The sequence below is a fragment of the Pipra filicauda genome, unplaced genomic scaffold (genome assembly GCF_003945595.2).
Source record: "Pipra filicauda isolate LSUMZ 115617 unplaced genomic scaffold, ASM394559v2 scaffold411_size619879_pilon, whole genome shotgun sequence".
Taxonomy (NCBI): Eukaryota; Metazoa; Chordata; class Aves; order Passeriformes; family Pipridae; genus Pipra; species Pipra filicauda.
Genome location: NW_024104545.1, coordinates 549270 through 561943, shown reverse-complemented (window position 1 = coordinate 561943; position 12674 = coordinate 549270). Strand labels below are relative to the sequence as shown.

Genomic DNA, 12674 nt, shown 5'->3' with positions numbered 1-12674 from the left:
TAGGTTTATAAAAAACGTCTGTTCATGGAACTCAGACACAGCTACAAAATGCAATACATGGAATTACAAAGAAACTCAGCCCTCCCATAAACATTTTTCTTTCCCTTTCTCCTACCACTGCTGTCAGCCCAAGGAGCAGTTCTTGTACTCACCAAAGCACATAAACTTCAATACACGTGCTAAAACACGTCCTTGTCGCTGGGTTTAAATATGTGCTCAGGTGCTCTGCTCAGTTAGTCCAGGACTAGGTTTGTGTTTAATTACGTTTCTTAAAACGGGGGGGAGGTGCTACTTTTACAACTTATATTCCTCAAGGCAAAACTGTCAGTCAGAAACATATATAATTTTTTTTTCAGGTTCCCCAGAATGAGACGTTTCACTGTTCTTATCCTTCTGGAATATACCATACTTAGTGCCCAGAATTCCATTTTAATCAATCTGGACATGTGCAAGACAGTGCATATTGCCAGTGGGATTTACATAGGATTCTGTTGCTTAGAAGAAACTGTACTGTGAAATCAGTATCTTTGTCTGGTTCTCACATGTCCTTTAGACACCTTCAGAGGCAAACCAATGCCTTACCACATCCACACTTAAATACTGATTTAAAATGTTAGAAGCAACTCCAACTTTTTCTTGGAGTTCTGATCCTTTTTTTCTGTTACAAAACTGTTTTCCTACCGGAAAAAAATGGGATAATCCTTTACATGAGAATGCTGCAGTTACTTTAAGATCTGTTGTTTTACCTCACTTAATACAGTATTTGGGAAGGGATTTTTTTCAGTAATTTATTCCCTTGAGACAAGTTTATAGCAACTAAACTAATTAGGCATGAGTCTAAGTAAACACAAAAATGCTAATATGCTTCCGAGTGCCTGCACCTAATTAATTACGTTTTGTTTTATATTTATCTTTCAGCCTATATGAAAGTCTCCCATGTGACAGGAGCACTTAATTTCCTTTCCATGTTCAACGTCATCTCACCTTCTACAGCTCCTGTCTCATTTAGGATGGGAGAGGCTGCCCCAATCTGTGCAACAACACAGGTTGGATAAAAAGGATCTGAACTGAGAAAATTAAAGGTATAAAATTGGGAAAGCAGTCACCCTCACACAACTGTTCATAGAATTCATCAAGGTAAAGTGCAAATACACTTTTCCAGTGGAAATCTGGTTTATTTTTAACAGGACTTTAGACTTTTTCTAAACTTTACTATACTGTACTAGATAGTATTTGCATCTATAATCCCATCCTCTGCGTGCATTAGCACTGCAGTGCCCTAAACAGGATGATAGAATCCAAAGTTTAAAACTGCTGTAGTTTTTTAAAGGCTACCTCCTGATTTAAGGACACATATATTTGGTCTTCACACTCTTCTGTGCACTTCTAGCAGATGACACCAAAACCCCTGCTCACGGTCCAAACTGAAAATAATGTCATACACAAAACCATGGACACTTTCCAGTTCACATATTAAGAGGTTCTTAAGAATGAGGAAAAAATCTCGTGCTGCCACTTCTGAGGAGCAGCAGGTAGAAAAGCAACAGTGTCAGTCCTTCTGGTGTACTAACTGCACTGCTTTCTCAGTATTAATGAATGCAGCTTGCCCATGTAGGGTCCTTGATGCTAAGCAAGGCTGTTTAGGCAGCAATTGTGCCAGATTAAGGGGTTATCACTCTACTTTTTGCTGATCCTATCGTCCATTTGATCACTACTGGAGGTTACAGGCTTCTCCAAACTGTCAACTAATGGCATGTGTAATTGCTTCTAACCCAGTTCTGTCTAAATTAATCCAACAGCTAAAACACTTCTAATAACAGGAGTTATCTAACACAGCTCAGCTCGGCAAAACTGGCCCGTGGAGAGACTACAAATGCAATTACACTGACAGATCAGAGAGCCTGCTGGTTTCAGGGAAGGGGTGATGAACAGCTGAAGATGAGGTGTGGAGCAGCAGGAAAACTTTGACACAAGTGAACTGAATCCAAAATGGCAATCTGATAGTAGTGTGACTGTGCTCTGACTTTACATCTCAGATAGATGCACAATAAATATTGATGTCTGGTTTAACAAAGCACTGCTTGGTGAACATCAGACTTTGTCAGCTGCTTCTTTCTTATGCCTCATTTTCCTTTTTAGGTCTCAGAGTATCAGCAATCTGCAGTAGGCAATTACAGCACTATTAGTGAAATGTGACCAACCTGATGGGGAGTGACAGTGGGAAAGACATGGAGACACTTCCTCCTGCTGCCTTCAGACACAACTGGCTCAGTATGAGCGGGTCAAAACTCATATAATCAGCTTTGTTCCAGAGAGCAACTCAAGGGAGCTTTTAAAGGCACTCTTAACTGGCTCAAGGCCTAAAATTAATGAGAACGGAAAAGCATGTCTGGGACGGTTGGCAAAAGCAGATCTAACACGTGTATAACAGGGGAGAGCTTATAAATGTATTTCCATAATAACTCTCTTTACCAGGAAAATTCTTTTCTTCCTCTGCTGTGCCAGCTCAGTGCATCTACCCAGGGCTCTCTGTCCTCCCTCATGCTTTTAGAAACCACCTTTCCACTCCTCCAGGGACCTGAGAACCACCTTTCAAGCCACTCAGTACCTCCTCCTTCCATCTCCTCCCTCCCCTTCACCTTTTTTCCTCCCTCTTTGCTATGAGTTAACTCATTTACAGCATCAAAACAGCAAGCCCAAGTTTTGAGGAAAGGCAGCGCTCAGGAAACTGGTTTACCGGGTAGCTACTGGTTCCTGTATCTACAGACAGTTGTAAATCTGTTGACTTTGTTAACAAGAACAAGAACCAAGTCCCTAATTTTTCATTTTCTTTCATTTTCAGAAAATGCCACAAAGTTCTCTGTATCAACAAGTGAAACTGGAATTCTGCAACCCGGAAAATCTCAGCTCTGCTAATTCAGACTTTTTAAAGAGTTTTACAGACAAACAGAAAAGCATCACTTAGCTGATTACCCGGTTCAGCTAAAAATCTCTTTTATAAAGATATCTAACAAAAAGTCACAAAATGCAACAGCGAAAGCAAATAATCATGGGTATTTCTTTGGTTATTTTCCTTTCAACCGAATTAACAAGTCCACAAAAGTGTTACTGAGGACATGAAACCAGTGGGTTTCTTACCTGAAAGATGTGAAGAGTCACAAAAGTAGGTGCCTTGGTGCTTTTAGAAGTCCTCCTTGAGACTTGGATCCTTTGATGTCTTCCTAGTTGATTTTAAAATAAAGCTACTTACCTGTGTTCATCTCTTTTTGCCAACTATTTGCTGGCACCATTATATATAACATTAATTCCAAAAGGGTAAGATTTCACTCTGTGAGACTAATCTCTTTAGAGGAAAATGATCCCTTCCTTTTTTTCTACCTTTGTATCATGTTCTCAGAACTATACCTATATACCAATCATTTTGATAAGTGAATGACATTTCCCATATTTTTTCAGCCTCTGATTCTCAGCCTTTCCACAGAAGATGGTGGCCCTCACCAGGTACCAATGTCATAACTACTGGCTCTCACAAGGTACCATGGTTTTCAAAATAGTGAAATACTAAGAGCCTAACAAGAATTTAAAAAATAAAGCTTAATTTAAAATCTTTCTCTCTTGAAACGTAAATATTATCTGGAAACACTTGGTTTAAAAATTAACATGAATTCTGAAAAAAAATAAAAGAGTTTCTTGATATTTTCAGAAGGGGAATGTAATTTCTTAGTCTAACTCTTTTAAAATTGTAGTTTACACTGGTTGTTTGCTGGGGGTTTAGTGCTGGGAGACAATTTGGCAATCAAAGTCAGAGACATTTTCTAGCTACCCAGGACCTGGAGCTCAGAATTCATGAATTAGAAAAAAACTTGCACTTAGAGGAATAGTTGCTAAGAAGATCTGATGGCTGCAAGTTACCTCAGCTTCAGCCCCCCAAACCACTCCCATACTGAATGGGAGACATTTATAAAACTGAAACATTTTCATATAACCTTTTTTTGTTCCCCCCACAAAATAGTCATGATAGATATGACACAAAAGCATCAGAATAATTACAGGTCAGAGAAATTCCAACAAACTTTTGAATTTCATCCTCATTTCTCAGTTGTTTCCCATCTATAATTAACAGCTATTAAAAAAGAAAATATCTTTAAAAAATGCAGCACATACCTTGTTATGGTGTCACAGTTACAGCTTCAACAGAAGACCCAGAGGCAGTGGATGAGGAATGTTGGTGTGGGACATATTCGAAGACAGTCTGTGTGGGATGTTACATGGCCTCCTTTGCACATTCATCCCTTGTGTCTCTCCAAAGTGTTTTTATCAGTTTTCCAGTCATGTTCCAGTGATAAAGTCAGTGTGATTTCAGGAACTGGCCTGGACGTGGGGCTCCTGCCTCCTCCTCACATACACACACTCTTTGTGCTTAATACTTGCTGACGATTCAGGCAGAAATCATTTAATCAATTCACATTTAATGACTACTTCAAGGGTAGTTTTACCACTTTTTGAGCTATACACATTTTCTCTCCACAGTTCGTGAGGAAACTTTCCGGAGTTCTGGAGCCGGGACTGTAGCATTTACCACAGCTGACACGTCCTATCATGGCGGCAATCCTGAGGCAGGGTCAGACGGGCTCTCTTTTGACTTAAAAACTAGCCAGGGTTTTCACAGAATCACAGACTTCTGGGATTCCCCAAATCCATAGGTATTTGGTTTCCCTGGGAGGCAGCTGTGGGAGGAGAGCTTCCAGGGACTGCAGCTCCCACAAGCCCATACAATTATCAAATGGACACTGTGAGGCAAAGGCACCTTTTACCCAGCCTGAGTTTCACCTTTTTCCAGGCACACCAGCTCCTGCCGCCTCAGAATCCGAGCTTCTGGCAACCAGCACTGAATTATGATTTTTTTTTTAAACTTCCTCCATCAGGAGTACTGAGTCTTAAATGAAAAACCTGGGATTACGGACAGTGTCACAGATCCACCCCTCAGCCTCCGGCCCTCAGCCCTCAGCGAAGCCAACCAGGCCCTCAGAGCCGCCTGGCCCCTCAGATAGCAAAACCAGCTATTTTATGTGCCCGAAATGAGAGTTTTTAAAGTTCTTTTCATCCCAAACTTGGCATTTTATGTTCCTGATCATCCTGGAGTCTGAAGAAGAAAACAGTACATGTAGGCCTCCCATACAGCAGCATTTGCTCAGTGCATTTGGGCTGACATTTCATTCTTCTTTTCTTTTTTCATTAAAAAAAAAGATCCTAATTGAAAACCCTGCAGAGAAGCTGTCAAGTTAAATTTATGACAAAGGTGGCTGCTTCTGCAGGTCGGTTTTCAAATCCGTGGCTTGAAATGTGACTGACACGTGTGACACGCTCTGACAGGAAAAGAGCTCGTTTGGAAGAACTTTTAAAAATCAATGTTTTTATAATTGGTCTGAGGGTCGGGAAATGGGAAGACAAAGACGCTTTGCTGTTTTTCGGCACATTTATAGGCCATGTTTCAGAAAATTAGTTCCTCAGGAAAATTTCTCCTAGGGGCAGCATTTAAGGATAAGTTTAAGTCCCACAGAGATTTCAGTAATATTAAAGGCTGAGTACAGATTTAAATGCTGTTAAAAGGGTTGATTTTTCTGACAGGCTTTCAAAATCCACTGTTCAGGGAATACACATTTAAAAAGGGGTTCACACGCCTAAGATGTGAAAATGTTGCCAGCAATAATGAAGTGCTGGTAAGCAGACATTTCCGAACCACAGAGTTCCAAAATTTCTTCTTAGCTGAAATTTTCTCACATCCTTTTGTCTGATATCTTCTTTCCAGTACTCATTTTAACTTAAATAGCAGATGGAGTAATCGATTGTAATTAGGTTTGGGTCAAGTCCTGAAAAAAAAGATAGGCTTTTTCAATAAATGAATAAAGAAAGTCTTCATGTCTTAAAAGTAGCATATAACAGTGATTTGAATGTATATTCAACCTCCCCATTATTTAATTATTCTGAATAGAAAAGTCTGATTTTCCTTGCTTTCAAGAGGAATCACTAAGTCTGAAGAATTTTCTTAAAGAAATCAAAATTGCCTTTAAACCAATGTCTTTGTATTTTGGGATTATTTTATTGCCCTTTTTTTTACATTCTGACTGAAAACCCACTTCTACTTTCAAAACTTTTATTTTCGCAAGTTTCCTCATTTTATCAACACAAATGTTTTCTCCAAAGCCTTTCAGAAGACTCCATTACAGTCAGAACTTGAATACAAAATGAAAAAAGAAAATATGTAGTGAAAAGGGTAGAACAGATGGGGAAAGAAAGTAAACCTTAACAAAATTCAAGTCCTTACAGATGTTACTTAAACATTGTAAACAAGGTTTTACTTTTCCCAATGGTCTCCTTCCTTGCCTTTGAATTTTTTGCAGTAATTCCTAATATTGCTGACAAAACTTCAGCCACTTGGATATGAAAAATATTGGGAGCCTTAGTATAGGTGTTGCAGGATTCCAGTTATGGTGTGCATTGATGAGACTTGTTCAGAGCAGGTCTTACCACCAGACTAATGATGTTTCTTTAGTCGTTGTTATTTTTATCATATATTCAAATTCCATTATTAGTAGTATTTGCTCTATGTAGCCTTAGATGTCTAGCATGGCTGCCTAAATTAGGAGTCTAATCTTGTTAGGCTTTTCAGCAGTGAGTGGAGAGAGAAATATGGATTAAAAAGCAGAGCTATTCTAATCCCCAAACTATTAACTATAAATATTTCTATTTATTTATTATAGCTAGGATATATCTCCAGGAGATATTTATCTGTGCCTGTAAATGATGAACATGAAGTGAAATTAGACTGTAAGGATCTAAAACCTGGACTGTGTTTACAGAGAAATTTTCAGGCAAACGTATGTTACTGGTATTGTGACTATTTTATAGCAGAGTAAGGTGAAAAGCAGATATTCAGGTTTCCATTCCAGTGCTAGTGGAACTGCTGTGCTACGCTTCCTCCCCTAAGAGCCCAAAGTAATCAATTTATTTACCAGAGCAAAAAATATCTGAAATTTTACAATTTCCTTAATATTGATTCCTGCTCACTGATGAGCTCTGAAGGGCCCTGGTTTACATCACATTCAGTTAATATTATCAGTTCATTTATGATCTACACCCGGAGTAGCTTATGGCTTCATGCATGGATAGTCACAGCAGCATTGATAAAATGAGACATTTATGGAGCTCAGGTACTAATTATTGGAGACTGGGCTGGCTGAAGGATGTCTTTTATCTGCAGGGTACTGCAGCTAGACAAGTCCAATCTGTCAAGCTTCAAAACTCGAGCTAGGGGTTCCAAGCACAGACTAAGCCCGCCTCTCCCAGACCAAAAAAAAGAAATACATACATCAAGGCTTGATGCTCTTAAGAAGCACCTTTGGATGCTGCAATGGTTTGCTTTGTTTAAGGAGTATGTCCTTCTTGTTTTATCTCTGACAAGAAACTGCTGGTGAGGCAGTTCTTTTGATTCAGATTCTCAAGCTAACCCCAACAGCTCCATTCTGCCTTGTATGTTTGTCATGAAATAAACATTCTCTGAAATAGAGCCATGAACAGCTGTGCCAATTATACCAAACCAGCACCTTTATTTAATCACTCTTTTTGTCATTATTAGCTAACTATTAAATTGAGTATTTACACAACACATTAAAAAAATGCAGAGTACACATATCTCAAAATAATATGCACCTGCCTAGAAACCATTACCACCCATGGACTGTATAGCTGATGAAAAAATGCACTTAAGGCTGTCTGATTGTGTAAAGTGCCTGACAAAGATTAACTCTCAAGCATTTTTTCCTTTAAGTTATCAAATAATTATAATTTCTACTGGAGCAGCTTTACTTACAGATTCATTACTACATAGTCTTAATTACAATTTTGCAATATAATTTAGTAGATTCTTCCTTCATATATTGACTTACAATATTTTGATTCTATACAAAAATTCTCCCCTCACACCAGTTTACTTCAGTAATTCTCAGGTCTAGGACTTTTCGTAAATGCATGATTTTCAATATGTGAGTAGTTCATTTTGCACATTTTGGTGACCTTCTGCGAGAACCAAAGGCACTGGATCTTGCAGAACACACCTTTTAAAGTAATTTTCCTAACAGCTTTGTGATTAAGCACTGCTTTTTCCTGTGAAAATCACCTAAGACTTTCAATGCCTTTGACACAAATAGCACCCACTATTTAAGGTATTGACAAAACACATCATAACCTCACCTGGTTGCTATGGCAGGAAAATCTAAACTCTTGGGCCTAATGGTGGGAGTTAAATGCAAAAGGAAAGGTGTCTGAGTCAGTACTGCAGGATTTAAAGGAAGAGTAGAGGTGCAGTATTTATCAATTTGTTACATTAATATAATTTTCTTACATTAGTTACCTGCATGAAAAAACCTGTGATTTTCCAAAAGGTCTTGATCCATGAATTTTACCAGCAACTGCAGAAAGGGTCATTAGAACCAGGCCAGAGCAGCAGCAGCACCTTATGAACATAAAACCCAAAACAAGTCAGTCTCAAGAAACAAGAACATTTGTTTTTCCTTACATTTGATGTTCTGACAGTCATGATGGAAAACTCTACGGTCTGAACAGACAAACCTATGTCAATATCTTACTCCCAATTAGCATGAACAAGATGTTAAACTTCTAACTTATATTTTTATATCAGCTAAAGGAGTGGCATATTTTAATCTTGGAAGCATTGAATTGGTGTTGAGCATCATACATCATTCTATGAGAGGCTTTATCAGAATGTAAGTTTTAGAGTAAATTTGGCTTATTCTTATCAAAACATGCACACTACTAAGAAATTCCTGCTGCAGTAATCCAACAAAGGCTAATAACTTTGTATCTCCATGTCTTAAGCACTCCTTCTGTAAAAAGGGGGTAAAAATGCTTCCCAGGAACTGTTATGTTGTCAGCTGATCAGATACATCAGGCACATTTACATAAGTGGTTTCCATGATGTGATAATAATAAGGAAAATCATGGATTATAATGCATTTCACTTCAGTATTGTTAGTTTCATTGAGTCTCATTTAATGGATTTATTTCTCTTTGCACTGTTATCTTAGTGCTCCACAATGCAGTATGAACTCTGAATTTAATTAATAATTTAATTAATATTCCCTTTGCTTTTTTCTCGGGATTGGTAAGAAAAATATAAATACAGAATCTAGCAGTTGATCATGAGATACTAGAACGAGGCCACTTCCTGTGCAAAGTGTTCATCACTGCCTTTTGTTTTACTCTTTTGCTCATTTAATTAGTTTCATTTGCCTCTGTACATTTCAACTTACTGTAAAATTACTGTGCACTTATGATATTTTCTACAGAATAAATTAGTATTACCAAAATCCAAATGGGGATAAATTAAATATGCCCTCAAACTGCTAATATCAACTATTTCCTAATTTTTGAGGCACTGACTGTTGATATGGATTTAATTGAATCCATTTGGATAATATGTATATTCTTGTACATAGACACGCTCCGTTCAATTAACTTAATATGTGTTATACCAACTGTGTCTACAGGGAAAATGTATTACTAAAGTTGTTATTTAATAATTAATCGGATATTAATCACCGTTTTTTGCATCTCCAGCCATCTCGAACATTTATGGTTTTTCAATATTTACCAAGTAGTTATATTTTTATACAGAAAGCACTTTTTTTCCAGTAGAAAAATGTGTAGAAAATGTATAGAGACCCAAGCCCTTCGTTTCTCACCATTCTACTCAATAATTCTCTCTTCTGGCTTTATTTTTGCATCACATAAAATCTGTCGGTTTGGGTGAGCATTTTCAAGAGCATATGTATGGCTTGGAACATACAACGCTCATTTCCAAACCTGTCTTTTCATTTCAGAGAACGATTCGCATTTGCCATTTTAAAAGACAGCTCCTATTTTTAGGCCTCCAGTTTGCTTTAAATCATTTTAACCTCACTACCTCAGAAGTGGGGTTTTTTTCCCCTGTTCTTCCTCTCTTTCCCGAAAGTTTTAGAATTTCTCTGAATTCACCAGACCTCGCTTCTGCGGGTAGTTACGTGCACTCCTAACACTAAACGTTTGCTTGATTATCCTGGTGCTGAAAATGGGCACATTTAGTGAAGTGGACCAGGAGGAGATCAATAAAACACCTATCTGTGTTGTTAGCAGAGTACCTCATGTACTGTGCTTATACGCTGTACATAAACCAGCACCGTAAAAGCTGAAAATAACCTTCCAATTGTCTCAAACAGACATTAATCACTTTGTTTGATATTATCATTTGCACTTCATACTAGACCAGCCAATATCGAGCACACAGCCAAAAAACAGAGAAAGATGGATGCGCATCATAAATATTAACTAACACATTTTTAGGCTATAAACTCACTTTGTATCCTTCTCTTACTGAAGGATTTATTCTCCAGCTTAATAACTGTAAACGTCCTATTCCATAATGGTTCTCCTTCCAGCTAGCTGTTTTCTCACCTTGTCCAAGCTTCTTCCTGTAAGACACCAAACTCAATCTCATCTGGAACAATTTTATAATGTGCCCATAATGGTAACAGCATTTCAGAATATTTCTGAAAGTCTCCTGAAAGAACTAATTAATCTCTTTTTTTTTTTTTTTTTTTTAGTCCCCTGAAAACTTCAGCAGCATACCAAATTATGTAGTGAAATCAGAATCACAGTGGAAAACAGATGTTGTGTCTGGAGTTGACCTTTCTGGTGAATAAATTCCAAGCAAAACAACCTTCCTCCTGAGGCTCTCGGCATCACACTGCTGTTCTGCCCCCGTGTATTCAGCTTTTTGCACAGGAGCAATGAGAAAGCAACACCTGGAGGCAAAGTGATCATCTCCTCTCCAAGGTTTGTCAGGCTGGCAGAGGGGAGACATCACGTGCCTAAATCAGGGAAGAAGGAAGGAGGAAGGAATGTTATTTCTATCTAAAAAGGTTCCAAGCCTTTTTAGATATAAAGCTGATTAAGCTAGAGCTAAATGCAAGGTGATTTCTACACACAGGCTTTTCTATTCTTCATAGATTCTAACTGTGATTTGGAGACAGATTTTGATAGAAACAAACTGTTCTTTGGGAAATTTCTGCAAAACAAGACATCCAATGGGTTTGACCTCAAACAACAGGAACACAGAGGGTTTTTTCCATCACTTTCAACTTGGATTTTCATTCTGCTTTCTACTTTTCTGTTCAATTCTTTGTTTCTGTATTTTGAAATCTTGCATTTTAGCTTGTCTCTGAATTCTCCAAAGGCCTTCTAGAGGATTTCAAGAAAGGGAGTCCTAAATTCTCCTTCTCTAAATTACAAAAAACTCTGAACGATTTCTGTTCTCAAACCATAGCACCACTGGAGAACAATTTTGTTCATAAACAACAGAACCTTTTCTTCCTGAATACATAAGATCATACTAAGAATCAACCAAAATTGTATGTTATCCTGTTTACATTTTACCTTCATTCCTTCTCAGTACAACATGAAATAAATTTTCCTGAATCTTGTAATGAGAGAATTTAATATATCTGCATAGAAAAGTTTTAAAGAAGTATATCGAGTCACAAGTTTTATGGGTTTTTCTCTCTCCATTCAGCCTCTGATACACAAAAAAAATATACAAATGTGAATTCCAGAAACTGAGAAACAACTGTCCCTTTAAACTTAACAAATGCTGTCTAATGATTTTTGGTTTTTTAAAGGAGGAACTTGTTCCTCAGTAAGATGAAATATATGTTTCTCTCATGCCCATATTTCAAGTGGATAAGAGATTTTCAGCAGCTCATCACATTTGGAAGCATGTGTTCTGCTGAAAATGAACGAGTTTCAAGTTCCAAAAACAGCTGTAGTTTTTGAAGGTCACTGCCCACATTTATCACCTCTTAAAGGCCTTCCCATAAACCATAAAATGGAAGCTTTCCTAGATATTTTCTGAGAAGAATACAATAAGTTAACACTTGGTACAAGTCAGTACTTTCCCAGATGGCTTATCACAATATTTAAATCATTGCAGCGAGTCTCCCTTGTCCCACATAAGGCAAAACAGTGGAATGGAATTCAGATGAAGAATATAAGTATTTGTTGAAAAGAAATTTTTGGGGGGTGAGATTTTACTAAGAAGCAAACATTTAACTTGACTCATAACTGAGGAGCCCGCTGAAGTGGGCTATTAATCTTCTCCTCCCAGTAAGATTGCTTTCCTCAAGTACCGCCTCAGGACCAGCAATCCCAGAGACAAAACACTGGAAGTACAAAAGAACTGCTGTAAATGGATCATTCAAATACGTACCCAGATGATACTTGAGAGCTAAACTTGAGAGCTCACTTACATCCTGTAAATATATGCATTTTCCAGTGTAATGGAGATGTCTTTTCAAACAAGGCCTGGGTGTATAAACAATAATTGCAGAGCATAACACTCTAATATCCTTTGTGAAGTCAAAGCTAACAAGTTATAAAGAGACTGAAACTTCCTACTTTCCATCCCATGAGCCCACAGGAATAAAATGCATTCGGTTTACTTTATTAAGAAATGTTATTAAACCAATCAATCCAAGAACTAAGACTTCAATGAATCAAAAATAAGCTTTGTTCCTGCATGCTGCAACACCGTATATGTCCTTTAAATTAACTTTTAAATCACA

General features: G+C 37.7%; 1 long non-coding RNA gene across 1 annotated transcript in view; it reads right to left on the bottom strand.

Moving 5' to 3' along the window:
• The window catches only part of LOC113994120, an 87399-nt gene that overhangs the window by 53498 nt on the left and 21227 nt on the right, over positions 1–12674 (bottom strand). The window contains exons 4-8 of the long non-coding RNA XR_005565068.1: positions 10684–10925; positions 10412–10526; positions 8411–8512; positions 4165–5870; positions 3139–3221 (exon numbers count right to left, since the gene is read on the bottom strand). This is a non-coding gene — a long non-coding RNA (uncharacterized LOC113994120). The remainder of the gene's footprint in view (positions 1–3138; positions 3222–4164; positions 5871–8410; positions 8513–10411; positions 10527–10683; positions 10926–12674) is intronic.